General features: G+C 48.0%; 1 pseudogene across 1 annotated transcript in view; it reads left to right on the top strand.

Annotated features, from left to right (window-relative positions):
• LOC147096457 (zinc-binding protein A33-like) overlaps positions 1–25822 on the top strand; it is a 38427-nt pseudogene extending 12605 nt beyond the window's left edge. The window contains exons 2-6 of the transcript XR_015074921.1: positions 8972–9440; positions 9527–9622; positions 9716–9949; positions 13574–13712; positions 24666–25822. The product of XR_015074921.1 is annotated as a zinc-binding protein A33-like (transcript). The remainder of the gene's footprint in view (positions 1–8971; positions 9441–9526; positions 9623–9715; positions 9950–13573; positions 13713–24665) is intronic.
• Positions 25823–26033: the final 211 nt, after the last annotated feature.

Raw genomic sequence — 26033 nt, 5'->3', positions numbered from 1 at the left:
CAGGGAAAATCACACGTATGGCTAAAATTAGATAAAAATATAGGAATAGCAAAAAAAGATGTTTACTTATGTGCGATCTACATACCTCCAATAGAATCGCCATATTTTGAAGAGATATTTGACACTCTCCACATGGAAATCAGCCATTTCCAGGCCCAAGGAAAGGTGCTACTATGTGGGGACCTAAATGCAAGGACCGGATGTGAACCTGACTTCATAGACCCACAGGGCAACAACCATGTGTTTGGCCAGACCCCTTTATATGTCACACCAGCCATCGCAAATCGGAACAACCTTGATTGTGAAATAAATAAAAGCGGTAGGGAGGTAGTGCAACTCTGCCGAGCCTTAGGCCTGTACATAGTTAACGGTAGGTTCAGAGGGGACTCCTTAGGGAGACTCACATATTCCTCAACTCTTGGGTCTAGTGTGGTGGATTATACAATCACTGACCTGGACCCCTGCGATATCAACGCATTCACTGTCAGGCAGCAATCCCCCCTCTCAGACCATAACCAAATAAATGTGTACCTTAAACTTTCTGCCCAAACTACAGACACAAAAAAGGAACCCAGTAAGCTCCATAAAATAAACCAGACATACAAATGGGCCCCAGACAGTGGAGACAAAATCATCACAGCACTAAACTCACCTGATCTCACAAGTAAAATATCAAAATTTAAAGAAAATCTATATGAGATCACCAGAGATGGTGTAAACATGGCCATAGATGATATAAATATGATCTTCCATGAGGCAGCTGTAAAAGCCGACCTTGTGAAACAGAAGAGGAAACGTTACAAAAGACACAATAAAAATGAGAAATGGTTTGACCACGAATGCAAAAATGCCAGAAAAGACCTGAGAAAAATATCAAACCAAAAACATCGCCAACCAAACAATCCAGACCTACGTACTAGATACAATGAGACCCTCAAAAGATATAAACACACCATTAGGAACAAAACACAAAATTATACCCACAAAATACTCGAAGAAATTGAAAACTCCATTAATCCAAATCAATTCTGGGAAATGTGGAATAACCTGAGTACAACACAATTGCAAGCATTACCAATCCAAGATGGCGACATCTGGAGAACACATTTTGAAAACCTCTACAAAGACATCCCAATAAACGAAACAAACCCAAGTCAACATCATGTCACAGAAAAACTCCACACATTAGAAGCAACAATTAAAGACAACCAAAACCCTCTAGACTCCCCAATCACATGGAAAGAACTGGCCACAAAAACAAAATCTCTCCACCTAAAGAAAGCCTGTGGTCCAGACAACATCAAAAATGAAATGCTCAAGTTCAGCAATATGGAGATGCAGGGTGCGGTACTCAAGTTATTCAACATCATATTACGTTCAGGCTGTTTTCCTGATATCTGGTGCCAAGGACTCATCTCTCCCATATATAAAAGTGGAAACAAATCAGACCCAAATAACTACCGCGGCATCTGTGTCAACAGTTGTCTAGGGAAGTTATTCTGCAGTATTCTAAATAGTAGATTACTGGATTTTCTTAACAAACATAAGATCCTTAGAAAAAATCAAATAGGCTTTCTTCCAAAACACCGCACCACCGACCATATCTATACCCTTCACACTCTCATTGAAAAGCATGTACACCAAACAAAAAATGGGAAAATATTCGCTTGTTTCATTGACTTCAAGAAAGCCTTTGACTCTATCTGGCATGAAGGGCTCTATTACAAACTTCTTCAGTGTGGAATAGGGGGCAAAGTCTATGACCTTATTAAATCGATGTATCTGAAAAATAAATGCGGTGTCAAAATTGGAGACAAATGCACCTGTTTCTTCACCCAGAGAAGAGGCGTCCGGCAGGGCTGCAATTTGAGCCCGACCCTGTTCAACATATACATAAATGAACTAGCAGACATGCTGGAGCAAAGCGAGTCACCGGGTCTATGTCTCTTGGATGGAGAAGTGAAATCCCTGTTCTATGCGGACGACCTGGTTCTGCTGTCTCCCACAGAACAGGGATTACAGCAACAACTAGACCTACTCGACAAATACTGCCAAAATTGGGCCCTAACAGTAAATCTAAAGAAAACCAACATCATGGTTTTTCAAAAAAGGCCCAAGTGTCAGGAAAACAAATACCAGTTTACTCTCAGTGATACCATCATAGGACACACTATGAGCTACACTTACCTTGGTCTAACCATTACAGCATCAGGGAGCTTCAGCATAGCAGTGAATGCACTAAAAGAAAAAGCCCGAAGAGCCCTATATGCAATAAAAAGAAAATTCTACAACATCCAAATCCCAATCAAAATCTGGCTAAAAATATTTGACAGCGTAATCCTGCCGATTGCGCTGTACGGTAGTGAAGTATGGGGCCCGCTCAATCACCATAGCTGCACTAAATGGGAAAAACACACAATAGAAGCCCTACATGCAGAATTTTGCCGAAGCATCCTTCGCACCCAAAGGAAAACACCAACAAATGCATGCAGAGCCGAACTAGGCAGATACCCACTGATAATAAACATCCAAAAACAAGCACTAAACTTCCTAAATCACCTCAAATCTAGCTCCCCAGACACCCTTCATTTTAAAGCCTTCCAGACCCAAGAGCTAAACCCAGAAAAGAGTCCCCTGAGTCAGCTGCTACTGAAACATAAGTACTCCTACTCAGCCGGACCCTGACCAGTCCCAGACCAACACTGCCGTCCAAACACCAATCCGAGTGAACCAAATCATTAAACAAAGCAAAGAAACCTACCTGGAACATTGGAACAAAATAACCAAAAGCCAAAGCAGATTAGAATGTTACCGGGCCCTAAAAAGAGAATATAAACTGGCAGACTATATCTCGACCATCAGAGACACAAAACAGAGACAGACCCTCACCAGGTACAGACTAAGCGACCACCAACTGGCAATTGAAAAAGGAAGATACAAGAAATCCTGGCAGCCTAGAGAGAATAAAATATGTGATCAATGTCTGGCCGGCGAGGTTGAGACAGAGATGCATTTCCTCCTAAAATGCGAAAAATTCAACACATCAAGAAACATATTATTTGACAAGCTCAGCCAAACAACCCCAGATTTCAAAGAATTGGATGACCTGTCAAAATTAAGATTAGTCCTGGGAGAAGGAGACAGACCATACCTTGGTGCCAAATATGTAACAACATGTCACAACCTGAGGACTGTTTAAAATTAATACTGAATGTACCCACGGATGTACAAAGACTGTTTAAATTAATATTGTTTAAAGTAATATTGTATGTAACCAACGAAGGTCAGAATTGTTTGACACCTACAGAATGTTGGAAAACTACTTTTTGTTATGTAAGCTTTGGCAATATGGTTCCCTGTAAACTTTCATGCAATAAAGCATTTGAATTGAATTGAATTGAGAGAGACAGAGAAAGCTAGAGAGAGACAGAGAAAGCTAGAGAGAGAGACAGAGAAAGCTAGAGAGAGAGACAGAGAAAGCTAGAGAGAGAGACAGAAAGCTCGAGAGAGAGACAGAGAAAGCTAGAGAGAGAGACAGAGAAAGCTAGAGAGAGAGACAGAGAAAGCTGGAGAGAGAGAGAGAAAGCTGGAGAGAGAGAGAGAAAGAAAGCTGGAGAGAGACAGAGAAAGCTAGAGAGAGAGAGACAAAGATGGAGAGAGAGACAGAGAATGCTAGAGAGAGACAAAGATGGAGAGAGAGACAGAGAAAGGCGGAGAGAGATAGAAAGCTAGAGAGACAGAGAAAGCTAGAGAGAGAGAAAGCTCTGGAGAGACAGAGAAAGCTAGAGAGAGAGACAGAGAAAGATGGAGCGAGACACAGAAAGCTAGAGAGAGAGAGACAGAGAAAGCTAGAGAGAGAGAGACAGAGAAAGCTAGAGAGAGACAGAGAAAGCTAGAGAGAGACAGAAAGCTAGAGAGAGAGACAGAGAAAGCTAGAGAGAGAGACAGAAAGCTAGAGAGAGAGACAGAGAAAGCTGGAGAGAGAGAGAGAAAGGTAGAGAGAGAGACAGAGAAAGATGGAGAGAGAGACAGAGAAAGCTGGAGAGAGAGAGAAACACAGACAAAGATCGCAAGCGAGAGACAGAGAAAGCTGGAGTGAAATAGACACTGATAAATCCACAATCGGAACCACAGTAACATGAATTAAAATGTCCGCACGTCTCATTGAAGCCTCACATTAATGGCACTGCCCAAAACACACACATTATTGTGGAATTATAACACGGGTTCACGCTGAGGACTTTGATTTCCTCTTGGGGGGCCTCTTTGTCCCGCACCAGGGGTTAACGTGTTTGTGCCACATTGCAAGGCCAGGGCTGCTTTAAACCTGTTGAAAACTCCAGGCCCACAATCCAACAGGAACAAGTTAACCCGAGGCCCCAGAATCCCAGGCTCCCCGAGAGGAAATGAAAGGCCGGGGTATTAAACAGACACAAACTCACGTGGGCCCATTGGGTGCAGCCTCTGGCGAAGGCCTCGGATTGTCCACTGCGGAGGAAACTCTTGTCTCAGGTATTCCTCGTCCCAAAACGCTCTCGCTCTCTCTGCATCTTGGTACAGCTTTGCAAATATAATCAATGTCCTTGGGAGAAACGAGCGAGAGAAATTAGATTGATTAATAAACAAAGCAATGATTTAAAAAAACACAGCAAGAGCCCAGTGCTCCGTCTCTCAGTTACACAGACAATCTCCCAACAACATCCCATTACAAACAATTACATTACATTAGAAACCAGTGGATCTAAAGAGTTAAAGATGGAGACAGAGAGAATTTGCACACAGCGCACACACACACAGCAGATTGGAGGAAGGAGGGATTAGGACTGGGACCCTCCCCCCGCCCCCCCCCCCCTCCCGGGACTGGGACCTTCCCACCCCCAGGTCAGCAGATTGCAGAGTCCACCCCTTGAGCCATTGACATGTTGGCTTTGCTCCCTAGGGGGTCTGTCCATTGACATGCTAATCCATGGATAGCCCAGGGCAGCACTCTGGCAAGGGAAATAACAACAGGAAATGCTGGAAAAACTCAGCAGGCCAGGCAACGTCTGCAGAGAAATTAGAGTCAACGTTTCGGGTCAAAACCCTTTGTCATTACCTTTACATTGCAAATGACTCGAATATTGATCAGTGATACTCCATTGCAAATGACTTGAATGTTGATCAGTGATATTACATTGCAATATTCCATTACATTACAAATGACTTGAATATTGATCAGTGATATTACATTGCAAATGACTAGAATATTGATCAGTGATATTCCATTGCAAATGACTAGAATATTGATCTGTGATATTCCATTGCAAATGACTAGAATATTGATCTGTGATATTCCATCGCAATGTTCCATTCCATTGCAAATGACTAGAATATTGCTCAGTGTGTGTGTCTCTCTGTCTCTCCCTCTGTGCAACTCTCTCGCTGTCTCTATCTCTTTATCTCTATCTCTTTATCTCTATCTCTCTCTCGCTCTATATCTCCCTGGCTCTCTCTCGCTCTTTCTGTCTCTCTCTGTCTCTGTCTCGTTCTCTCTGTCTCTCTCTCGCTCTCTCTGTCTCTCTCTCTGTCTCTCGCTCTCTCTGTCTCTCTCGCTCTCTCTGTCTCTCTCTCGCTCTCTCTGTCTCTCTCTTGCTCTCTCTGTCTCTCGCTCTCTCTGTCTCTCTTGCTATCTCTCTGTCTCTCGCTATCTCTCTCTCTCGCTATCTCTGTCTCTCTCTCTCGCTGACACTCTGTCTCTCTGTCCCTCTCTCTCTGTCAATTCAATTTTTTTTTTCAATTCAAATTGCTTTATTGGCATGACAAGATACATCTTATGTTGCCAAAGCACAGAAATACATGTATGATTGACGACATAAACACCAATCTAGACATACAATGTATAGACAAGTATACCCATGTATACATAGATATACACACATATAATATGCATATAATCTTTTCTTAGATTTAATGTGTCACTGGTTGTCCCTCTGCTTGTGGCAAGCTGTAACACAATTTCTCTCTTCCCCCAATAGATATGGGAGTTTTTGGAGGTCATTCAAATTTTTGAATTCAGGGCATATTTTTGTGAATTTTAGGTAGAAATTCTCCCTTATGCCCTGATATTTTCTACAAGCTGTGAGGAAGTGCAGCTCTGTCTCCACCACTCCCTGACTGCAGTGAGAGCATATCCTGTCCTCTCTTGGCAGCCAGGTCTGCCTGTGTCTGCCTTTTTCGATGGCCAGGCTATGTTCACTAAGTCTGTGCATTGTCAAGGTTTTTCTCAGTTTGCTATCCTTTACCATGGTCAGGTATTCAGCCATGGTGTATTGTCTGTTTAGGGCCAAATAGCAATCGAGTTTGTTTTGGGTTTTTGTCGTTTCTGTCCAATAGGTCAAATATTTTTCCTTTTGTTTAGTGATAATTGTGTTGGGTTGAATTCTCTGTGCTAGGGTGTCACTGTCCTGGGACTGGTTATTATTATTAGTGTTGGTAGTTACTTCACTGAGTCCCAGGACTAGTTGACTGAGGGGACTCTTCTCTATGATCATCTCTTGGCATTTCAAGGCATCGTAATGATAGCAGTGGGGGTTGCTCATTTTTAGGTGTTTCCAAAATTTGATGGCTCGTTTTTTGGATATTAATTAGTAGTGGATATTGGCCTAGTTCTGCCCTGCATGCGTTGTTTGTGGTTTTCCTCTGAGTCCGGAGGATATTTTTACAGAATTCTGCATGCAGGATTTCAATTGGGTGTTTGTCCCATTTTGCAAATTCTTGTTGTGTTAGCGGACCCCACACCTCACTGCCATAGAGTGCAATTGGTTCAATTACTGATTTAAAAATTTTGAGCCAAATGACAATTGGAATTTCTATTTGGATTGACTTCTTAATGGCATAGAAAGCCCTTCTTGCTTTCTCTTTCAGTTCATTCACAGCCAAATGAAAGTTTCCCGTAGAACTGATTTTTATGCCTAGGTATGTGTAATTTGTAGTTTGTTCGATTTTAGTTGCTCCTAGTATGAAGTTTATTCTGGGTCCCTGATGTCTGGATCTTTGCTGGAACACCAGAACTTTGTTTTTTTTGGGGTTTATTGTCAGGGCCCAGGTCTGACAGAACGACTCTAGCAGATCCAGGTTCTGCTGTAGACTCGCTCTCTCCCCATAGCCCTGCATCAATCCCAAACTATTCCCACTGCCCCGATCTCTCCTGATAGCCCTGTATCAATCCCAAACTAATCCCACTGCCCCACTCTCTCCCCATAGCCCTGTATCGATCCCCAAACAAATCCCCCTGCCCTGCTCTCTCCCCATAGCCCTGTATCAATCCCAAACTAATCACACTGCCCCGATCTCTCCCGATAGCTCTGTATCAATCCTAAACTATTCCCACTGCCCCGATCTCTCCTGATAGCCCTGTATCAATCCCAAACTAATCCCACTGCCCCACTCTCTCCCCATAGCCCTGTATCAATCCCAAACTAATTAGCTGTGTTTCGCTCCACAGATGCTGCCTAACCTGCTGAGTATTTCCAGTATTTTCTGGTTTTTTATTTCAGATTGGCAGCATCTGCAGTATTTTGCTTTTGTATCCATGTTCACTGCATTTCCCCATCTGTATACAGTTCTGGTCTCCTTACCTAAGGAAAGACATACTCGCCTTAGAGGGAGTGCAATGAAGGTTCACCAGACTGATTCCTGGAATGGGCGGACTGCCCTATGAGGAGAGATTAAGTAGACTAGGCCTATGTTTCCTACAGTTTAGAAGAATGAGAAGTGTTCTAATTGAAACATGTAAAATTCTTAAGGGACTTGACAGGCTGAGAAAATGTTTCCCCTGGATGGGGAGTCTAGAACACGGGGTCACAGTCTCAATAAGGGGTCGACCATTTAGAACTGAGATGAGGAGAAATTTCTTCACTCAGAGGGTGGTGAATCTTTGGAATTCTCTACCCCAGAGAGCTGTCGATGCTCAGTCGTTGAGTATATTCAAGACAGAGGTCGATAAATTATTGGGAACTAAGGGATTAAGAGATATGGGGATAGTGCGGGATGGTGGAGTTGAGGTAGAAGATCAGCCATGTTCTTGTTGAATGGCGGAGCAGGCTCGAAGGGCCAAATGGCCGACTCCAGCTTCTATTCCTTATGCTCTTACGTTCTTATGATCTACCATGTCTATCATATCCTCAAAGAAATCAAGAAATATTTCCAGCAAGATCACCTCTTTTGAAACCTGTGCTTTAATTTCAATTGGTTTCTTACTTCATTATTTATCCAGGGCTTTCTAAAACTACTGGTAGTTTCCTTTTTAACAGAATATTCTTATTCTATACCTTTCGAATCCCTTGTTGAAAATATCCCATTGTTGCTCTTCATTCCTGTGTATTAATGTCTTCCATCACCTCACCTTGGCTAGCTCGCTCCTCATTTTACTGAAATCTGCCTTACTCCATTCTCATTTTCTACTGACCTTTCCCTTTATAGTTCGACTTACACCTGATAATAAGGTGTGCACCAATATTTAGCTCATCTACCTGACCATTAGTTATAACCTTGTCAGGCAATTAAAGGTAACAAACTGACTCTCAATGCACTGAATCCAAGCGGTGTGAGATCCCGGGGAGAAGCGCCTCTCACGGTGCTACCTGCAGAGTGTAACTCCGGGTGGTGGGAGGTCCGGTTCAAAAATTGCTGAGGAGATATCTCTGGTACCAGGCCATCTCCTCCCCACCCAGAAACAGGACCAGCTCTCTCCTGAAGGAATACAGTCGATCAGCGTTCACCGGAGGCGGGCACCTTGTTTCACAGATCCACTATTCTCTGGGAAGAGAAGAAGCGCCGAACCTCCAATTGGGAAATCTCCACACACAAAGTTCAATCTGTTTCTTGATGTATTGTAATGGAGACTTTCACCTCTGTGCGCTGATAAACACCTCAGTGCTGAACAGGACGGGCAGGTATGTGTTGAAACTCGGTCTCGATCCTCCCTTTTTAGGAACATCGAAACTGAAAGCGGATTGCATCAGGAAGTGCTGAGGGTGAACATGGCTTCCAGACAACAGGTCGAGAGTTGGACCGAGGAGGCAATTTGTCCCATTTGTCTGGATTTCTTCACCGATCCGGTTTCACTGGAGTGTGGGCACAACTTCTGCCGCTCCTGTATCACACAGTGTTGGGAAAATAAGGAGACAAACTCCTGCCCGGAATGTAGGAAGGAGTTTCTGGAAAGAAACCTCAGAGCCAGCCGGGCTTTAGCGAATCTGGCCGAGAAAGCTCGAAAATTAAACCTGAATCCGAAAGAGAAGGAAATTAAACATCACTGTGAGGAACATCAGGAAGAACTGATGCTGTTTTGTGAAACTGACAAGAAACTGATCTGTGTGAAGTGTCTTGTGGCGACAGAGGGGCGGGGTCACAAGTCCCACAACTTCATGGGACTGACAGAAGCTGCGCAGATGTACCAGGTAAGATGGAGGGTAGAATCTCTGGCAACATTTCTCTCTCTGTTTTTCGTGTTTAAACTTTACATTCAGTTAACTTCTAATCCCAGGATAAACAGACATCATCCCTAGAATTGGCTACGAAGAGAAAGGATTCGGCTCTGGACACCGCACGGCGGCAGGAACAGCAGATTTCCGCAGTTAGGGTAAGGTCTCTCTGTGCTGATCTTCTGGGATCTCGGTTAGTTTTGTTCCCTTTATCACGGTACATTAATTATGTTTCACATTTCATTTGGTAGGAACAGTCGAGCAGTCTGCAGACCCACATCACATCCGAGTTCGCTAAAATGCACCAGATTCTCACTGAGAGAGAGCAGCGTTTAATCAGAGATCTCAGGGAACAAGAGGGGGAGATTGTAAAATCAATGGAGAAAAACCTCAGTGTAATTCAACAGGAGTTAGATTGTGTTGGGCGAGAAATATCAGAGTTACAGAGACAGGTGGAGGAACAAGACACAGTCACATTTCTGAAGGTAAGACATTGTTTTATTTAAATACATGCTGCCCCTCGGTGACATCATCCGGAAACACAATGTCATATAGGCTGTCGACACCCAGCTCTACCTCATCACCACTTCTCTCGACCCCTCCTCTCTCTCTGATGTGTCACATTGCTTGCCCAATGAGCAGAAATTTCCTCCAATTAAATATTGGGAAGCCCGAAGCCATTGTCTTCGGTCCCCGCCACTGACTCCATCCCTTTCCTTGGCCACTGTCTGAGGCTGATCCAGACCATTTTCAACCTTGGTATCCTGTTTGACCCCCGGATGGGATTCTGCCCACGTGTCCACGCCACCATTAGAGCCGCCTACTTCAACCTCCGTAACATCACCCATCGCAGCCCCTGCCTCAGCTCATCTGCTGCTGAAACTATTATCCGTGCCTTTGCTACCGATGGACTTGCCTATTCCATATCTACCCTGGCTGGCCTCCTATTTTCCACACTCAATAAACCTGTGCTCATCCAAAACTCTGCTGGCCCTATCTTAACTCGCACCAAGTCCCGTTCAGCCATCACTCCTGTGCTCGCTGACCTACACTGGCTCTCGGTCAAGCAACGTCTCAATTTCAATGTTCTCATCCTTGTTTTCAAATTCCTCCAAGGCCTCGCGTCGCCCTATCTCTGCAACCTCCACCACCCACTGCATTTTCCCACCTGTATGCAGTTCTGCTTTCCTTACCTAAGGAAAGACATACTGGCTTTAGAGGGAGTGCAACGAAGGTTCAATAGACTGTTTCCTGGGATAAGGGGATTGCCCTATGAGGAGAGATTGAGTAGACTAGGCCTATATTCCCTAGAATTTAGAAAAATGAGAGGTGATCTAATTGAAACATATAAAATGCTTAAGGGACTTGACAGGGTTAATGCTGAGAAAGTGTTTCTCCTGGCTGGGGAGTCTAGAACACAGGGTCAGTCTCAGAATAAGGGGTCGGCCATGTAGAACTGAGATGAGAAATTTCTTCACTCAGAGGGTGGTGAATCTTTGGAATTCTCTACCCCAGAGAGCTGTCGATGCTCAGTCGTTGAGTATATTCAAGACAGAGGTCGATAGATTTTGTGGAACTAAGGAAATTAAGGGATATGGGGATATTGTGGGATGGTGGAGTTGAGGTAGAAGATCAGCCATGATCTGGTTGAATGGCGGAGCAGGCTCGAAGGGCCAAATGGCCGACGCCAGCTTCTATTCCTTATGTTTTTATGTTCTTATGATCTACCATGTCTATCATATCTTCAAAGAAATCTATGAAGTATTTCCAGCAAGATCACCTCTTCTGAAACCTGTGCTTTAATTTCAATTGGTTTCTTACTTCATTTTTATCCAGAGACTTCTAAAACTACTAGCAGTTTCCTTCTTTTTAACAGAATATCCTTATTCTATTCCTTTCAAATCCCTTGTTCAAAAATATCCCATTGTTGCTCTTCATTCCTGTGTATTAATGTCTTCTATCACCTCACACGGGCTAGCTCGCTCCTCATTTTACTGAAATCTGCCTTATTCTCATTTTCTCGTGATATTTGCCTTTATATTTGGATCATACACATAATAATATAAGGTGTGCACCAACATTTAGTTCATCTACCTGATCATTACTTATAACCAGGTCAGGCACTTAAAGGCACCAAACTGACTCTCAATGCACTGAATCCAAGCGGTGTGAGATCCCGGGGAGAAGCGCCTCTCACGGTGCTACCTGCAGAGTGTAACTCCGGGTGGTGGGAGGTCCGGTTCAAAAATTGTTGAGGAGGTTCTTCCACCTCTCGGTTAGTTTGTGTAGAAAGTACAATCGATCAGTTTCTAGTTATGGTGATGTTATCTTGCTGCACCTGTACCAATCTGTGTGTATGTGTGAGAGAGAGAGAAGTAAGAGTGCCTTGGTGTAGGGTGCCATTATATTACAGTCCACAGCTGGCAGGCTCCAGCTGTGATGACGCTGACTGCTAACCTCACATTGTACAGTGACAGAGCACGCATGTGTAAAGCTATGCTGGTGATAGGCTGCACTTTTAAAACCAGGTGAGAGGCGGAAGGCATGGAGGCTCTCTCCTCGCATCTATCTATCTTCCACTGTCTAAGATATTGGAAATATTCTGCACTTTCTCCCATTTATTGGCCCAGAAATTCGGGTCGGGGGCTTCCCGCGGGTGCAAGCCTCCGACCTACACTTACATATCGCGCTGACATTTGAATCCTGGCCCTGCTTGCATGTCCTCTCTGTGGCCCAGTTCAGCTCCTGCCGCGCTGTGCGTGCGTGATCCAGCGGCGTACTTAGTGCGATGAGCCGGCTGGGCCCGCGTGAGCAACAGGCAGCCAATCGGAGCAGGGAATGCTCCATTCATAAGTCTTGACAGATAGACCTGTCAAAATGTATAAATGCTGAGGCTGTAAAACTGTACTTTACCTTCAAATCATTTTTTTTTAAAAGCACACTTTGTAAATAAACTATAAATGACATTAAATAACTTTTAAATAAAAATTTAAACTTTTGAAAAATAATTTTTTTTAAAAACGGGGCTAAAAATAAACTTACCTTGCTTTAAAGTATTTAAAAGTAAAAAACCTGTGGAAAAAATGTTTTAATTTTAAATAATTGACCACTTACCTTTGAAAATGAAGTCCTTACAGCTGCTTTTTACATTTCTAAAATGTACAGACTTACCCGCACGTTAAAACCTGAAAAAAAAAGGAAGTTCAACGCGCAGGCGCACAGACTCAAACGTCGCAAGGGAACTGCCTCTTAACCCCTTGGTTCAGAGGAGAGGAAATGCCGGTTTTCCGCGCATGCGCTGTGCATGCTGGAATCTGGCACTTCCAACGGGCCCACGCGTGAGTACCCCGTCCGTACTCACACGTTGGGACCGGAATTACTGGCCCGATGTATTCTGTGGACATGTCAGGCTGCAACTACACGCAGCTACCAGTGGAGGCGCTGTGGCCCCAGCAGTGGGCGACTGTGTAACGACAGCAAGGCAGGCTGGAGGTCTACAGAGCTTCTATTGTAAGTGTAGGAGGAGCATTTCATCATAGAAGTGTCACAATGCGGACAGGATGAGTATAAAATGGGGATTGAATTAAGTCTGTACATCCTCACAGCTCTTGACCTTATTGTGAAGTCACTTTGCAAGAAGTTGAAACATCAGAGTTAGTCTCTGGTTATTGTCACCTTCAAAACTATAAGTCCTAGACACCGTACATGGCTGAGAAATAATATATAGATACACACCCATTATTAAATATCTTTATTGTTCTAAATTCTGGGAATAGCCATCTCCCTCACAGTTTGCCACGACTCTTATAATGTATCTTTACCAAGGTAATTTCCTGATGTAAATCCGAACAGTAACTCGGTCCTGTCACTGTTTGTTCGGGGTTGTTCCTCCCACTGACACAGCTGAAATATTTCACGGTACGACACTTGGTGTCATGTTGCAGTGTGTGATGCTGAATTCTGAATTTCTGCTCCCAGACCCTGACTGTGAACTGAGATCCGTGTTTCTGTTTTATTTCAGGAGGCAGCTTCCCAGGAAAGAAGGTATGACGTTCTCTCTACTGAAATGTTATTTAATCTGTTAAAGGAACAAACGCCCAGAATGCTAGAGTTGAATATTTGATATTTTCAGAATCAGTGAAGAGAGAAATGTCCTTTCACTGGACAGCCGGAATCTGCCGCTGGGAATATTCAAAGGGCCCGGACAGTACACAGTGTGGAAAGAAATGATAGAGAACATCAGCCCAGGTAAAGAGTTTTCATCGCCCCTATTTCAGACTTTGTAAAAGTCTCCTTGTGTGATCGCCTCGAAATAATGAAATACAGCTACAGTATTTATATTATTAGTTACAAAAAACATAATGGGCCAGAAATTCCAGAACGGGGTTTGCAGCGCGTGCAAGCCCCGTATTTGCACTTACCCCGCGCTCTTGCCGATCAGCTTCTGGGACAGTGACGATGCTGTACAGAAGCAGTGTATATTATTGTTCTCACCCTTCAGACTGACGGGTGACTCTGCAGCATCAGAAAAATACCCAGATTGCTGGTTACAAAAAAGGTTCAAGATACAATGGAACGGAATTGCTGACCTCCCCCTTTCCCAGGGAGAAACTGGGCACAGCGGCCCGCTCCATCGCACCCCCTCCAAAGCCCTTCCTCCGCCTTCAAAGGGTTCTGTCCCATCACACCTCCCACAACCTGTTCCCTCTAGGGATCCTCCCCCGCCCTCCTGGCGCACTGTCCTATCCCTTTAGTTCTCCAACAATGCGTCGATGCCCCAGCCTAATGATTTATTTTTACAAAGTCTTTACAGCACAGAAACAGGCCATTCGGCCCAACAGGTCCATGTCGGTGTTTATGCTCCACACGAGCCTCCTCCCACCTTACTTCATCCCACCCTATCACCATATTCTTCTATTCCTTTCTCCCTCACGTGTTTATCTCGCTTCCCCTAAATGCATCTGTGCTATTCACTGCAACTACTCTATGTGGGAGCGAGTTGCACATTCTAACCGCAATCTAGGTAAATAAGTTTCTCCTTAATCGCCTGTTACATTTATTAGTGAACATCTTATATTGATGATCCCTAGTTTTGGTCTCGCCCACAAAATCAAATCAAATCAAATCAACTTTTATTGTCATTGTTAGTGCACAAGTGCAGTACAACGAAATGTAGGCTTGCGGCTCCCGAGAGTGTACATTTGGATTAAGACATTTAAACATTCAACATACATTTGGCTTGTAATACATTAGCATAAACATAACCATAATAAAGTGCATTGGCAGATGTGCAGGCTTTAGAGTTTATTTGTGGAGTTCAGTAGGATGACAGCCCTGGGAAAGAAGCTGTTCCTAAATCTGGTCGTACGGGTGCGAATGCATCTGTAGCGTCTCCCAGATGGCAGGAGGGCGAACAGACTGTGGCTGGGGTGGGTAGGGTCTTTGATGATGGACCGTGACCTCCGTAGACAGCGTTTCTGGTATAGTGGAAACATCTTCTCTACGTCTACCCAATCAAACTCTCATAATATTAAAGACCTCTATCAGGTCACCCCTCAGCTTTCCCAGCTCCAGAGATAAATGACCCAGCCTGTTCAACCTTTCCTGATAATTATAACCTCTCACCCTTGAATGCTATTATCCTGTAAATCAATTTTGCACCTCCTCCAAAGCCTCTATATCCTTTTTATAATATGAAAACCAGTACAGTTCACAATACTCTAAGTGAGATCTAACCAAGGTTCTATACACATTTAATATTACTTCCCTGCTTTTCAATTCTATCTCTCTGGAAATAAACCCCAGTGAATAGTTTACCTTTAAATACCTTATTAACCTGCATCGCTACTTTTAGTGATTTGTGTATCTGTACCCCCAGATCCCTTTTCTCCTCTACCCCATTTAGATTGTTATTTTCAAGGTGTATGTGACCTCCTTATTCTTCCGACCAAAATTCACCCCCTCACACTTAGCTATATTGAAGTTAATTTGCCAATTACACACCCATGCTGTAAGTGCATCAATGTCTTCTTGTATATTGTCACAGTCCTCCATGGTATTAACTACACCCACCCCCTCCAGCCCACAATGTGGTGTCATCCACAATTGTACTTCTCATTCCAGAGTCCAAATCGTTTCTGTAAATGGTTAACAACAGTTGTCCCATCGATGATACTTGTGGAACACCACTTCCCTCCTTTTGCCAGTCTGAGTACTACCATGAACTCTTTCTCTCTGTTTTCTGTGTTGTAGTGAGCTTGCAATTCATTGTGCTACTTGTCCTCTGACTCCACTTGTTCTGACCTTAGTCACGTGTCTACTATGTGGTACCTTATCTAAGGAACTTCGAGAATCCAAAAATAGTACATCTACTACATTACCCTTGTCTACTCTTTTTTTTAGTTCTTCAAAGAACTTATTAAGATTGGTGAAGCATGGCCTTCCCTTTTGATATCCGTGCTGACTACTATATTATATTTCCAGTTCTAGATGATGACGAATTACATATTTGAGAAAGCTGCCATGATCTTTGCTACCACCAACATTAAGCTAACTGGTTGATAGTTCACTGGACTTGTTTCTTCTCCCTTTTTAAATATATGAATCACATTAGCAGTCCACCAGTCATCTGGCACTATTCCCTTTTCTCATTATATTTATATATCTATCTATCTATCTATATATAAATAAAAGCTGTCCTTCTGTCTGTCTGCCTGTCTGGCTATACACTCTCAAGTTATAGAGCGTACCTACACATGCGTTACATCAAAAGAAAGCTTACGATTCTGGAACGGTCATAAGCATATTTACTTTTCGGTCGGACAAAAATTGTGCCCACGGTATCCAAAAAACGTTCAAAATTCCGCTCATTATCCGCTCATTATTCAAAATTCCACTCATTATCCGCTCATTAGCATCGAGTGACGTGAAGGTCGACCAATCGTACAGTCGAGCGACCCGATGGTCGACCAATCGCTGTGTCGCGGGGGCGGGCAGGCCGTCCTAGAGTCGAGTGACAGGACGATTGACCAATCCTACACTTCAGTGACCTGACGGTTGACCAATCGGTGCATGTGTGGGCGGGCCTAATCATTCTGAACCGAGGTGAGTGGCCGCCATCTTGATTCCAATCTATTCGTTTCTTTTTCCCGCTTTCAGCGTGTTTCTTTTCAAATCTACATTTCCAGCAAAAAAAAAAGTTGCTTTTAAAACACAAAGGCCTAGAAATTCGGTAGGCTTAGCGCCGCTTTTGAGGCGCTAGAGGGCCTAGCGCCGGAGTTATGGCCAGTTTGGAAATTGAGTGGGTCCCTAAATCGGCGTTAGGCCGTTAGCGCTGCGCCGGCACCGATGACGTCATCGGTGTGCGCAGTGTCCCGGTTGCCATGGTAACCCGCCCGAACTCCGAAATTGACTTGCGGCTGCCTCGCCCGTGGCAGCCGCAAGCAACGTTCTGGCAGAGGTGCCTTACTGGACTTTGCGCCGGTGCATTAAAGGCCCCGCGGCGGCCGGCCATTTTCCCGCCGGCCGCCTGGCCGCAGCTCCCTCCCCGGACTTCTCCCCCCCGCCCCCCCCCCCGGGACAGATGCAAGCCCGGCACTTGTCCGAGGTGCCGGGCTCATTTTTACAATGATTTTCGCGGGCCGCGGCCGGGTGCAGGCAGCTCCTCCTTAAGGGAAGGAGGAGGCCTGCACTTCCCGAACCTGCCGCACCGCAGCGCCGGAATAGCGCCGCAATTCAGCGCGTAGCGCCAGTTTTCAGGCGCAAACAGCTTTCAGCAGCGCCGGCAGCCGTTTGGGCGCAGAACTAGTGAATTTTTGGCCCGCCCAGCGCGACTTAGCTCCGGCACTAACTTCCGGCGCTAAAGCCGTCGCTGCGCCAAAACCCAATTTCTAGGCCAAATTGTTTTTAAAAAAAGTTAATTAATTTGTAAATCTTTTCTCTAACCTCTATAATTTTCCTACCTTTCACCGTTTTCGCAGGCCTGGAAGACTGGGCCTCTGTTGCCCAGCCACGCCCAAGCTAGGCACCGCCCCTCCCGCTGGGCCCGCCCCGCGATCGCTGCCATCTTTGTAAAGGCTGGCGGCGCGGGACTGGGCCGAGCGTAGCCATTGCCGCCATTTTGGTAAAGGCTGGCGGGGCGGGAGGGAGCCTAGCGGGAGGTGAGTTGCGGTCACCGCGGGGCTCGTGCTCAGCTGATCGGGCACTCATCAGGGGTCGGCCCGCAACACATCGACCGGAGGAGCGGCGGCTCTCTCTCTCCTTCCCCCCCGCGGCTCGGGCGGGGGGCCGGTGCTCGGGAGGGCGGGGCTCGGGAGGCCGGTGCTCGGGAGAGCGGGAAGGGGGGGGAAGGGTTACCCCGGCAACCGGGCCCGGCCCTCTCTCACAGCCTCAAGCCGGCTCACGCCTGTTTCCGGGGCTTGGCTCCAGCGCAGGCCCAGCCGCAATCGGCGGTCTTGAAGCCGGGGCTCGGGAGGGCGTGGGGCGGGGCTCGGGAGGGCGGGGGCTGGGCTCGTGCTGACCGGGGCACTGCGCTCGGCTGGGCCATGTCAGTGCATGGGGCGGCACGGAGCTCCGCGGAGCCATCGCCGGCAGAGGGGAGAGGGTCTGCTGGCTCCCCCCATCCCTTTCTCCCTTCCCCCCTCCCCCCTCCTTCCCCCACCCTTCCCCCCCACACCCTTCCAACCCCCCCTTTCCCCCCCCACATACCCCCTCCCCCCCCATCCCCCAACCCCCCCCTCCGCCCTTCCCCTCCCCGCCTTCCCCTCCCCCCTCCCTCCCTTCCCCTCCCCCTTCCCCTGCCCCCTCCCCCTACACCCTCACCCTTCCCCCCAGTCGCGCTCTCTCTTCCCCCCCAGTCGCGCTCTCTCTTCCCCCCAGTCGCGCTCTCTCTTCCCCCCAGTCGCGCTCTCTCTTCCCCCCAGTCGCGCTCTCTCTTCCCCCCAGTCGCGCTCTCTCTTCCCCCCAGTCGCGCTCTCTCTTCCCCCCAGTCGCGCTCTCTCTTCCCCCCAGTCGCGCTCTCTCTTCCCCCCAGTCGCGCTCTCTCTTCCCCCCAGTCGCGCTCTCTCTTCCCCCCAGTCGCGCTCTCTCTTCCCCCCAGTCGCGCTCTCTCTTCCCCCCAGTCGCGCTCTCTCTTCCCCCCAGTCGCGCTCTCTCTTCCCCCCAGTCGCTCTCTCTCTTCCCCCCAGTCGCTCTCTCTCTTCCCCCCAGTCGCTCTCTCTCTTCCCCCCAGTCGCTCTCTCTCTTCCCCCCAGTCGCTCTCCTCCCCCCAGTCGCTCTCTCTCTTCCCCCCAGTCGCTCTCTCTCTTCCCCCCAGTCGCTCTCTCTCTTCCCCCCAGTCGCTCTCTCTCTTCCCCCCAGTCGCTCTCTCTCTTCCCCCCAGTCGCTCTCTCTCTTCCCCCCAGTCGCTCTCTCTCTTCCCCCCAGTCGCTCTCTCTCTTCCCCCCAGTCGCTCTCTCTCTTCCCCCCAGTCGCTCTCTCTCTTCCCCCAGTCGCTCTCTCTCTTCCCCCCAGTCGCTCTCTCTCTTCCCCCCAGTCGCTCTCTCTCTTCCCCCCAGTCGCTCTCTCTCTTCCCCCCAGTCGCTCTCTCTCTTCCCCCCAGTCGCTCTCTCTCTTCCCCCCAGTCGCTCTCTCTCTTCCCCCCCAGTCGCTCTCTCTCTTCCCCCCAGTCGCTCTCTCTCTTCCCCCCAGTCGCTCTCTCTCTTCCCCCCAGTCGCTCTCTCTCTTCCCCCAGTCGCTCTCTCTCTTCCCCCCAGTCGCTCTCTCTCTTCCCCCCCAGTCGCTCTCTCTCTTCCCCCCAGTCGCTCTCTCTCTTCCCCCCAGTCGCTCTCTCTCTTCCCCCCAGTCGCTCTCTCTCTTCCCCCCAGTCGCTCTCTCTCTTCCCCCCAGTCGCTCTCTCTCTTCGCCCAGTCACTCTCTCTCTTCCCCCCCCAGTCGCTCTCTCTCTTCCCCCCCAGTCGCTCTCTCTCTCTTCCCCCCAGTCGCTCTCTCTCTCTTCCCCCCAGTCGCTCTCTCTCTCCCCCCCAGTCGCTCTCTCTCTCCCCCCCAGTCGCTCTCTCTCTTCCCCCCCAGTCGCTCTCTCTCTTCCCCCCAGTCGCTCTCTCTCTTCCCCCCAGTCGCTCTCTCTCTTCCCCCCAGTCGCTCTCTCTCTTCCCCCCAGTCGCTCTCTCTCTTCCCCCCAGTCGCTCTCTCTCTTCCCCCCAGTCGCTCTCTCTCTTCCCCCCAGTCGCTCTCTCTCTTCCCCGCAGTCGCTCTCTCTCTTCCCCGCAGTCGCTCTCTCTCTTCCCCGCAGTCGCTCTCTCTCTTCCCCCCAGTCGCTCTCTCTCTTCCCCCCCAGTCGCTCTCTCTCTTCCCCCCCAGTCGCTCTCTCTCTCTTCCCCCCAGTCGCTCTCTCTCTCTTCCCCCCAGTCGCTCTCTCTCTCTTCCCCCCAGTCGCTCTCTCTCTCTTCCCCCCAGTCGCTCTCTCTCTCTTCCCCCCAGTCGCTCTCTCTCTCTTCCCCCCAGTCGCTCTCTCTCTCTTCCCCCCAGTCGCTCTCTCTCTCTTCCCCCCAGTCGCTCTCTCTCTCTTCCCCCCAGTCGCTCTCTCTCTCTTCCCCCCAGTCGCTCTCTCTCTCTTCCCCCCAGTCGCTCTCTCTCTCTTCCCCCCAGTCGCTCTCTCTCTCTTCCCCCCAGTCGCTCTCTCTCTCTTCCCCCCAGTCGCGCTCTCTCTCTTCCCCCCAGTCGCTCTCTCTCTCTTCCCCCCAGTCGCTCTCTCTCTCTCTTCCCCCCCCAGTCGCTCTCTCTCTCTCTTCCCCCCAGTCGCTCTCTCTCTCTCTTCCCCCCAGTCGCTCTCTCTCCCTCTTCCCCCCAGTCGCTCTCTCTCTCTCTCTCTCTCTCTTCCAACAACAACATGCCCTCAAAAAAGCCTCGGCACCGCCGGGCACTTCAGCTAGTATTTTATAGTGCCATATGTTCACTAATTTATTTTAACATGTGTGTGGGTGCAATCCATCTGAACCAGGGGTTTTATCCTGTCTAGGTTTGATTAATTTATCAATTAACTCGCCCTTTCTACCTTAAATGTCTACATCTTATTTGATATTTTTCTAATGCCATGTTCACCTTGCCAGTCGCGCTGATACATACTGAGGCGAAATAATTACTCAATAGTATGCAGCTGAGCGGAGGATTTATATACGAAAGTCACTACAGTATGATTATATCACAGCAATAAACTACGGGGAATATTTAAAGATCTCAGCAAATGCGTTCAGTGGCGGGTTGGGCGGGGAAATTTTTTTTTTGACAGCTTGTTGTGATCCTGCTGTCAACCCACCATCATATTAACAGAAGCTTCACGTGAACTTTGGTTTAAATACGCAAGCGCCTACCCTTGTGTGTTGTTAGTTGGTATGATTGGACTAGGATGAGGGTGAGTGTGAGGGGTGGCTAATGAGATGGGGAAGTGATAATGTAGATAGAGAGGGATGGGTGGATGACCAAGCAGTGAGTAAGGATGTGCAGGTGTAGGGTAGGGAAGGCAGAGTGATGGGGATGTGATGAGTGGAACAGCCGGATGAGGTTGAGTGTGGCTTGGCAGTAACGTTTCGTGACCTACTGAGATCGTTGAAAGATTTGCGTCACTGCAGCCTGGTCCTCCTAACGACATCCCTGCTTTTGTCCTTTTTTTATTTGTTTATAAGATGTGGGCGTCGCTAGCAAGGCCAGCGTGTATTGCCCATCCCTAATTGCCCTTGAGAAGTTGGTGGTGAGCCGCTTTCTTGAACCGCTGCAGTCCGTGTGGTGAAGGTACTCCCACAGTGCTGTTAGGTAGGGAGTTCCAGGATTTTGACCCAGCGACGATGAAGGATCGGCGATATACTTCTAAGTCAAGATGTTGTGCGACTTGGAGGGAAATTTGGAGGTGGTGGTGTTCCCATGCGCCTGCTGCCCTTGTCCTTCTAGGTGGAAGAGGTCGTGGGTTCGGGAGGTGCTGCCAAAGAAGCCTTGGCGAGTTTCTGCAGTGCATCTTGTAGATGGTACACACTGCAGCCATGGTACGCTGGTGGTGGAGGGTGTGAATGTTTAAGGTGGTGGATTGGTTGCCAATCAAGCGGGCTGCTTTGTCCTGGATGGTGACGAGCTTCTTGAGTGTTGTTGGAGCTGCACTCATCCAGGCAAGTGGAGAGTGTGCAATCACACTCCTTACTTGTGCCTTGTAGATGGTGGAAAGGCTTTGGGGAGTCAGGAGGTGAGACACTCGCCACAGAATACCTAGCCTCTGACCTGCTCTTGTTGCCACAGTATTGAAGTGGCTGGTGCAGTTAAGTTTCTGGTCAATGGTGACCCCCAGGATGTTGATGCTGGGGGATTCGGCGATGGTAATGCCGTTGAAAATCAAGGGGAGGTGGTCAGACTCTCATTTGTTGGAGATAGTCATTCCCTGGCACTTCTGTGGCACGAATGTTACTTGCCACTTATCAACCCAAGCCTGAACGTCCTCCAGGTTTTCTTGCATGCAGACATGGACTGCTTCATATCTGAGGAGTTGTGACTGGTGCTGAACACTGCAGTCATCAGCAAACATCCCTATTTCTGACCTTATGTTGGAGGGAAGGTCATTGATGAAGCAGCTGAAGATGGTTGGGCCTAGGACACTGCCGTGAGGAACTCCTGCAGAGATGTCCTGGGGCTGTGATGATTGACCTTCAACCACCACAACCATCTTCCTGTGTGCTAGGTATGACTCCAGCCAGCGGAGCATTTTCCCCACGATTCCCATTGACTTCAGTTTTACTAGGGATCCTTGATGCCACACTCGGTCAAATGTTGTCTTGATGTCAAGAGCCGTCACTCTCACCTCACCTCTGGAATTCAGCTCCTTTGTCCATGTTTGGACCAAGGCTGTAATGAGGTCGGGAGCCAATTGGTCTTGGTGGAACCCAAACTGGGCATCAGTGAGCAGGTTATTGGTGAGTAAGTGCCACTTGATAGTATTGTCAATGACCCCTTCCATCACTTTGCTGAAGATTGAGAGTAGACTGATGGGGCGGTAATTGGCCAGATTGGATTTGTCCTGCTTTTTGTAGACAGGTCATACCTGGGCAGTTTTCCACATTGTCGGAGAGAATCCAGTGTTGTAGCTGTACTGGAACAGCTTGGCGCGGCTAGTTCTGGAGCACAAGTCTTCAGCACGATAGCCGGGATGTTGTCGGGGCCCATATCCTTTGCTGTATCCAGTGCGCTCGGCCGTTTCTTGATATCACGTGGAGTGAATCGATTTGGATGAAGACTGGCTTCTGTGATGGTGGGGACCTCAGGCCGATATGAATCATCCACTCGGCATTTCTTGCTGGAGATGGTTGTAAACGCTTCAGCTTTGTTTTTTGTACTCACGTGCTGGGCTCCACCATCGTTGAGGATGGGAATATTCATGGAGCCTCCTCCTCCCTTTAGTTGTTTAATGGTCCAGCACCATTCACGACTGGATGTTGAAGGACTGAGAGCTTTGATGTGATCCGTTGATTGTGGGATCGCTTAGCCCTGTCTTTAGCATGCTGCTTCTGCTTTTTAGCAGGCATGTGGTCCTGTGTTGCAGCTTCTCCAGGTTGTGGTGGAATACAATTCTGTTGCTGCTGATGGCCCACTGCACCTCATGGATGCCCAGTTTTGAGCTGCTAGATCTGTTTGGAATCGATCCCATTTAGCATGGTGGCAGTGCCACACAACACGATGGAGAGTGTCCTCAGTCACTGCTACCAATACTGTCATGGACACATGCATCTGCGACATGTAGGTTGGTGAGGACGAGGTCAGTTATGTTTTTCCTTGTGTTGGTTCTCTCACCACCTGTCGCATGCCCAGACACGCAGTTACGTCCTTCAGGACTCAGCCAGTAATGGTGCTAGCGAGCCAATCTTGGTGATGGACTTTGAAGTGCCCCACCCAGAGTACAGTTTGTGCCCTTGTTACTCTCAGTGCATCTTCCAAGTGGTGTTGAACATGGAGGAGTACTGAATCATCAGCTGAGGGCGGGCGGTAGGTGGTAATCAGCAGGATGTTTCTTTGCCCATGCTTGACCTGGAGCCATGAGACTTCATGGGGCGAGTCAATGTTGAGGACTCCCAGGGCCACTCCTTCCTGACTGTATACCACGGTGTCCGCCACCCCGGGTGGGTCTGTCCTGCCGGTGGGAAAAGCATTGGCTGAATGCTATAATTCTGTGAGAATGAATATGTCAGGCTGTTGATTGACAGTTCTCCCAATTTGGCACATGTCTCCTGGTTGCCAGTGCCGAGGTCGATGCTGGGTGGTCCGTCTGGTTTAATTCTTAATATTGTGTTTTGGTGTGGTTTGTTACAACTAAGTGGCTTGCTAGGCCATTTCAGAGGGCAGTTAAGAGTCAACCACATTGCTGTGAGTCTGGAGTCACCTAGAGGCTAGACCGGATAAGGACGTCCGATTTCTTTCTCTAAAGGACATTAGTGAACCAGATGGGTTTTTACGACAGTCCGATAGTTTCATGGTCACCATTACTGAAACTAGTTTTTTTTTAATTATTCCAGATTTATTTAATTAACTGAATTTAAATTCCCCAGCTGCCGAGGCGGGATTTGAACTCATGTCTCAGGATCATTAGTCTAGGCCTCGGGATTACTAGCCCCGTGACATTACCATTAAGCAACCATCCTCCTACCCATTGTGCAAACTGGATGTGCTTGTCTCCTGGGGAGGTCTGTTCCGCCCATTGGACGGGAAGGGAACCTCCCTGCGTACTGTGGGATCCTGGGTGCAGCCGTGCACCTCTGTGTAATGCTTGTGAATGTTTGCAGCACCTCAATGCTGTAGAACGCTGGCAGCACAACTGTCAATATCAATTTGGACATGGTCCCTTTAAGGAAACCGGCTTATGACTTGCCATCAAATGACGTCATCAGACCCACTTCCTTCATTTGGCGAGAAACGCGCTGGGCGGGTCTTAACAAACCCAATCAGGGAAAAATCATTCCAAAATGCAGGCTGGAGCCAGTAGCGGGGCAGGGACCTGCCATCGACTTAGCCCGTCACGGACCCGGCGAGGACGGTGCAATCGCGGCCTAAATCACTGACTGTGTTATTTTACCAGCAATAAATCACTGACTGTGTTATTTTACCAGCAATAAATCACTGACTGTGTTATTTTACCAGCAATAAATCACTGACTGTGTTATTTTTACTTTCCACCAGTTCCAGCCTCTCTGACTCTGGATCCGAACACAGCGAATCCCCGTCTCATCCTGTCTGGGGACCGGACCAGTGTGAGACTCGCAGACAAACGGCAGCCGCTGACACCTGACACCCCGAAGAGGTTTGATTCCTGGCTCTGTGTCCTGGGATCGGAGGGATTCACATCAGGGAGACACTACTGGGAGGTGGGGGTGGAGAACAAGGCTGAGTGGGAGATCGGAGTGACCCGAGAGTCGGCCAGGAGGAAAGGGCGACTCGACCTGAGACCAGAGACCGGATACTGGATCGTGAGGCTGTTCCCCGGAAGCGGCTATGTTGCCCTCACCTCCCCCTCACTGACTCCCCTCACCCCGAGTGTGAGGGCCCAGAAGATCGGGGTCTACCTGGACTATGAGGGTGGACAGGTGTCATTTTACAATGCGGACAACATGTCCCATCTCCACACTTTCACCCACACTTTCACTGAGAGAATCTTTCCCTTCTTCCATCCGGGAGGGAATGACGACTGTAATAACTCCGCCCCACTGACACTCTGCGAGGTTAAAGGTCACTGACAGTAATGGGTCTGTTTCCACCATTTTGCCTCCAATTTCAGTTTCTCATTCCATTTCCTCCCGGGTGTTTCTGTGTAATAAACATTTCCAATTGTAACTCAGTTTGTAATCAGTGTTTGACTGGAACCCCAGCAGGGCCGGGGTCACTGAATAACCCTCCCACCCTCACCCTGCAACTTATCATCCCCGCCCAACCTGGACTGGAATAGAGTCTCTGCCCCTCCAGAGACCACAGCCTGGAATTCCTGGGGAGATATTACCCGATCAACATTTAACTTCATTTCCTGGGACCTTCCTTTGGCTGCGATTTTAGCCGAGCCGCTGACCTGAAATTCCTGACCGACTCCAGGCAACGCCGGAGTTACGCTCCAGCCGCACCGAGCGAGTCTGGAACAGCCACTGATTCAAAGCCCCCAAAATAGACTCTACTTTCCTTTCACCCCACCCCCTGTGCTATTGCTGTCCTCTCTGGCCTGGGCACCACGCATGGTCCCTGCCTACATGTGACCCTTGCTGTATCCCCTCTGCTGTGATAATGTTGTGTATTAACCACCAACTGCCCACATGGCTGAAACTGGATGATAATCTTGTGTAGAATTTGATGGAAATAAAATGTGAATGAATGTGTCACGGTATTTGGAACGATTGTTTAGAATGAAAGAGTACAGAATGTTCTGACCAGTTGCTGATTGTGTTTGAAGTAATATCTTGATCTTAAGAAGATGACAGTGGATTTGCTCAGGAACACAGATGTACAAACAGCCCCCTCAATAAGCAGGTGTCGTGGGAAATTCTGTAGAATGAAATGCTTCAG

The sequence above is a fragment of the Somniosus microcephalus genome, unplaced genomic scaffold, assembly GCF_052327205.1.
Source record: "Somniosus microcephalus isolate GS21.2 unplaced genomic scaffold, FLI_Smic_1.0 unresolved_chr1, whole genome shotgun sequence".
NCBI classification, from domain to species: Eukaryota; Metazoa; Chordata; class Chondrichthyes; order Squaliformes; family Somniosidae; genus Somniosus; species Somniosus microcephalus.
The sequence above is the reverse complement of the archived record's forward strand: the minus strand, read 5'-3'. Positions and strand labels throughout refer to the sequence as shown.